The following is a 5,933-nucleotide window of genomic DNA, read 5'->3' on the forward strand; positions in this document are numbered from 1 at the left end:
CCTCCCCAATGAGGGGATTAGTGCTGAAATCGACCCTGCTGGGTCAAATTTGGGGTAGTGTGGATGCAATTCGATGGTATTGGCGTCCAGGAGCTATCCCAGAGTGCTCCATTGTGACCGCTCTGGACAGCACTCTCAACTCAGATGCACTGGCCAGGTAGACAGGAAAAGCCCTGCAAATTTTTGAATTACATTTCCTGTTTGGCCAGCATGGAGAGCTGATCAGCGCAGGTGACCATGCAGAGCTCATCAGCACAGGTGACCACAAAGTCTCAGAATCGCAAAAGAGCTCCAGCATGGACCGAATGGGAGGTACTGGATCTGATCGCTGTATGGGGAGATGAATCCGTGCTATCCAAACTCCATTCCAAAAGACAAAATGCCAGAATATTTGAGAAAATCTCCAAGGGCATGAAGGACAGAGGCTATAACAGGGACCCGCAGCAGTGCCATGTGAAACTTAAGGAGCTCAGGCAAGCCTAGTCAGAGCCCCAGACATGCCGCTTCTATGATGAGCTGCATGCCATTCTAGGGGGTTGCCCCTACAACTACTCCACCCTTGTGCGTGGACTCCATCAATGGATTGTCACACAACAGGGATGCAGATTTTGAGGACGAGGAAGATGAGGAGGAGGTTGAAGATAGTGCACAGAAAGAAAGCAGAGAAACCGTTTTCCCCGACAGCCAGGAACTGTTTTTCACCCTGGATCTAGTACCCTCCCAACCCACCCAAAGTGGGCTCCTGGACCTTGAAGGCGGAGAAGGGACCTCTGATGAGTGTACCTTTGTAAATATTGTACATGGTTTAAAAGCAAGCATGTTTAATGATTAATTTGCCCTGAAGACTTGCGATGCATTCATGGACAGTACAGCTACTGGAAAAGTCTGTTAACGTATATGGGGATGGAGTGTAAATCTTCCAGGGTCATCTCAATGAAGTTCTCCTGGATGTACCCCCAAAGCCTTTGCAAAAGATTTCTGGGAAGGGCAGCCTGATTTCATCCTCCATTACTATGCCAGGCCAGTTGCACATAGTCTGGAAACATTGCATAACAAAGCATGACAGCGTATGGCCCCGAGGTTTGCTGGCATTCAAGCAACATCCATTCTTTATCTCTCTGTGTTATCCTCAGGAAAGTGATGTCATTCATGGTCACCTGATTGAAATAGGGGAATTTTATTAAGGGGACATTCAGAGGTGGCTGTTCCTGCTGGGCTGTTTGCCTGTGGCTGAACAGAAATCATCCCCACTGTGTGCCATGTAGTGCGGGGAGGGGTGAAGCGATCATCCCAGAGAATAGGGTGGGGTGGAGGGCTTTAGTTGGGTTTGTGCTGCATGTTACCCAAAAACCACAGCCTCTCCTTTTAAATGGCCAACCCAATGGGTGCTTGGTATGGCACATGTGGGCACTGCTGTTTGAAACCATTCCCACATGTTGTGAAGGTTAAAGAAGCCAAAAGACTGTGGCTTACCATGTCTACCTGCAAGCCAAATTCTGTTGCCCACCAGCCCTGTGTGTATGATCTCTCACAACAAACCAGCAGGCCCTCAATACAACAGCCAAAATGCGACCTTGTACTGAAAGCACATGTGCTATGTAATGTTAACAGCTTGGTTCACCGTGGAAGAGTCTACCCATTGTTCTCTAAAATGTGTCTTTTTAAATACTACTCTCCCTTTTTTTCCTCCCGTAGCTGCAAAGGTTTCAACACTCTCCCTATCATCTCCATCCCAGAGGCTAATGCAGATAAGAAGGTGAAAAAAATGTATTCATGATTAAATGTTCTCTGAGCTCATGCAGTCCTCCTGCACTGAAAGAGCCCAACAGAATGCCTGGAGGCTGACATTGTCAGAGTGCAGGAAATCACAAAATGAACCTGAGGACAGGTGGTGGGAGCAAGAGGAAAGGAGGTGGGATCAAGATGATAGGTGGCGTCAGCGTGATGAAAGGAGGCAGAAAGACTTGCTCAGGCTACTGGAGGATCAAACTGACATTCTCCAGCGTATTGCCTAGGTGCAGGACAGGCAGCAGGAGCACAGAACGCTGCTGCAGCCCCTGTGTAACCAACTGCCCTCCTCCCCAAGTTCCATAACCCTCTAACCTAGATGCCCAGGAACGCGGTGGGGGGGGGGCATCCGGACACCCAAACACTCCACCCAGAGGACTGCCACACAAAGGCAAAAAAGCGGCAATTCAATAATAAGACTTTGAAGTCAAGTGGGCCATATGTCCTCTCCCCCTCCCTACCTCCTCCAACCTCACACCGGTGCTTCTCCTCCCTCCATCCCTCCCCGGGCTAACCTTGGCAGTTATCCCCCATTTGTGGACAAATATAATAAAGAATCCATGAATTTGAAAACAGCAATGCTTTTATTGCCTACTGCAAGAGGGTCAAAGCACGGGAGGAGGGGCGTTTGGCTTACAGGGAAGTAGCATGAACAAGGGGGCGGGTTTTTCATCAAGAAGAAAACAAACAAGAATTTCACACTGTAGACTGGCCAGTCATGAAACTTTTTTTCAAAGCTTCTCTGATGCGCAGCGCACCTGCCTGTACTCTTCTAACCGCCTTGGTGTCTGGCTGCAATGTATCTAATGGCTAGGCAAATTTGCCTCAACCTCCTCACTCCGCCATTAAACACTCCACTCCTACCTCAGGCCAGGTCTACACTGCGACTTAAATCGGTTTATGGCCGATATAACGATTAACGCTGTATCACCGTTCACGAACGTCGCTCCATTAATATCGAGTTAACGCCCTCCTTAAATCGATTTCGGAACTCCTCCCAAACGAGAGGATAGCGCTAAATTCGATAGTGATAAGTCGGATTAGGGTTCGTGTGACGGAAATCGACCGTTATTGGCCTCCGGGTGGCATCCCAATGAGTGGCTGCAGTGACCGCTCTGTGACAGCATCTGAACCGGATGCAGCGGGCAGGTAAACAGGAAAAGCCCCGCTGAACTTTTGAATATACATTCCTGCTTGTCCAGCGTGGAGCCTCTGATCAGCACGGCTGGCGATGCAGTCTCAAATCAAAAAGAGCTCCAGCATGGACCGTACGGAGATACTAGTCTGAATCGCTGTATGGGAACAAATCTGTTGTATCCAGCTCCGTTACAGAAACACGAATGCCAAAAGCGTTTGAATAAAAAACTCCAGGATACACAGCGCTGTGTGAAAGCGTAATGGGAAGCCAGAGACTAAATGGACACTCAATGAAGGAGGGAGGGAGTACTGAGAGCATCACAGCTATCCCACAGTCCACAGCAGTCTCTGAAAATTATTTGCAATTATGGCAAGAGCTCCAATGTCTGTAGGCAAACACAGGTGTTGGCGTGGTTCAGGGAACAGCTCCTCAGTTTCTTTCCCCACCCACAAGTGTGAAAAAAAAAGGGTAAGAAATCATTCACTTGACTACTTTCTTATGTCACCACTATGTACTGAATGCTGCTGGTAAGACGGATGCTACAGCAGAGAGAGCAGTATCCGTTCCTCTCCACTCCTCCTCTTGGTGGTCGACTGGTTCTGCAGGATTGCCTACCATCCAGGAGAACACCCAATTCTCAACATTGAGGGCAACATTGCACCAGCTAGCAGTAGATAGGACAGAATGGCTAAAACAAGCTTAATCAATGAAACTTGGGGCTGGAAAACTTTGCAATCACATTAGAGATTGACTCGCTTGGCAATGAGTCAATTCCTCCTTATGGTGTCAAAAATAGAGTCCATTCTGCCTGGACTGTCATAGCCCCGGGAGGACTGCCTCCAGTGCTCTCCCCTGACATCATTTTCTCTCACTAACAAGTCTCTGTTTCTTATTCTGGTATTTTCCTAAAACTTCATGACACAAACGGGGGAGGGGCACTGACACGGTAGCCCAGGAAGGTTGAGGGGAGGAGGAAAGCAACGGGTGCGCTTCTTGCAGGGGCACCCCTGTGAATACTGACACGGAGCACCTGTGCTCTCTGATACACTGGATCTCTGTTACACTTGCCTATTTTCTAGGCAGGACAGTGCACCACTGACCGTACTGGTCCGCAATCGAACTCGGATTGCGGAGTGCCGGTAAACAGGGAAATCCCCGAGAGCTTTACAGTGACATTCCTAGTTTCACATGTCCAGACTCGACACAGTGGGTGGCGAGCAGTTCAAAGTGCAAAAGTAGCTCCTGCAATGACACCTTAATGGGAGATAGCAGATGTCTCGCTGTATGGTGAGACAAATCTGTTTTATCAGAGCTCCGTTAAAGAACAGGAATGCCAAAGCATTTGAAAAATAAACTACAGGAAACACCAGCGGTGCGTGACAACAGCTAACGGGAAGCCAGACACTCAAACGGATGGTCATGGAGGGAGGGGGTAATGAGAACTACAGCTAACAGCGCTCCACAGCGGTCTCTGAAAACTATTTGCATTTTGGCTGCGCGCCCAATGTCTGCAGCGTAAACACGGTGTCTTGCGTGGTTCACGGAAAGCTCGTCGTTTTTCCCCCTCCAGCACGGTAAACAAAATGAAATAAATAATTCCTTGAGTACTGTAAAGTCACCTCTGTGTACTGAACTGCTGGCAGACACGCGATTGCCTGCTGCGGTGAAGAGCAGTATCCGCTCCTCACCTCCGCAGGGGTAGACGGCTGCCCAGTGAGTGCTCCTGGCTGAGTGTGGCCGGGGGCTCCGGGGTGAAAATGGGAATGACTCCCTTTTTCTGAAAGTGGATGGTAAGAACGCCTGGTAACGTCTTCATCTTATCACCTGGGGCTGAGTTCATCAGACCCTTCCTCTCTTGCGTAAAGAAAAGATTCTGAAACTGCATGGACCGTTCATAGCCCATGGTGGCTCCTCCCCTCATTTGATCTCAGTAACTACTCTGTGACTCTTATTCAATAGCATTCTTCATAACATCATGCCAACAATGGGTGGGGGGGCACTGCTGTGATAGCCCAGGTCGGTAGGAAGCAACAGTTGCGTTACTTGCAGTGGCTCCTTTGTGAATACTGACCAGAGCAGCCTGCGCTGTACTGATTTTATACACCACATGTACCTATTTTTGTCTGGACTGACTCTATTTTTATTAACCGTAAAGGGCAGGATTGACTCAGTCCAAGTGAGTTAATCCCCATTTTCCTTTCAAAAATTTACACACGGTTATTAATCTGTTCTTTCCATTTACTGGTAGTGTAACAAAAAGAGGGGAATGGTAAGAGTTTAGCTGTCTACAGTAAGTACTGTACCACTCTACCACCAGGAAGGGGGAGAGGAGCGAATTTTCAAGTAGCAAATAATCACAACTCAGATTAACTTCATTGGTTTATGATCGCACTGTGCAAAGCTGTAAGCTCTTCAGTGCTGCAGATTCGCCTCTATCAGTAGCATTCAGAACAAAGCGGGTGACATTGTAGTACTCAAGGATTGCTTTATTTAACTGTCATTTCTCGTGCTGGGTAGGGGAAAAAATGAATAGCTTGTTCCGTGAACCATAAAAGACACCGTGTTGTAAGCATACAGACTGGGCGCTAAGCCAAGAATAGCAAATAGATTTACGAGACTGCTGAGGACTGTGGGATAGCGGGAGTCCTCAAGCACCCCTTTCCGTCCTCCCATGACCCGCCGCCCTGATGCTAATGTTTAAATGTCACCGGGGCTTTCTGGGTAAATGTCATCAGTCATTCCTTGCTCCGGGAAAACATCATCAGACAGTCCTTTCGCACATTTTTCTCCTGGATTGCGCCTTGCAAGAAATCAATGCAAGGCAGCATAGAGACCGTCGGCTTTTGTTTTTCCCGTCACATTTGTGTACTAGAGCCGGTGGAGACAGAGGCGACACTCGAAGCGCAACGACGACTGCATTACGCATTTTGCTTTTTTTTTGAAATGAATAGCAGAAGAGATGGTTACCAGTCTGTTTCCTGTACCGTCTACTGCTAGAGAAAACTGG

At 48.3% G+C, this 5,933-nt stretch overlaps 1 pseudogene; it reads left to right on the top strand.

Moving 5' to 3' along the window:
- Nucleotides 1-45: 45 nt before the first annotated feature.
- The window catches only part of LOC142046387 (uncharacterized), a 39,696-nt pseudogene continuing 33,808 nt past the window's right edge, over nucleotides 46-5,933 (top strand).

Source organism: Chelonoidis abingdonii, chromosome 1 (assembly GCF_003597395.2).
Source record: "Chelonoidis abingdonii isolate Lonesome George chromosome 1, CheloAbing_2.0, whole genome shotgun sequence".
In the NCBI taxonomy this organism is placed as follows: Eukaryota; Metazoa; Chordata; order Testudines; family Testudinidae; genus Chelonoidis; species Chelonoidis abingdonii.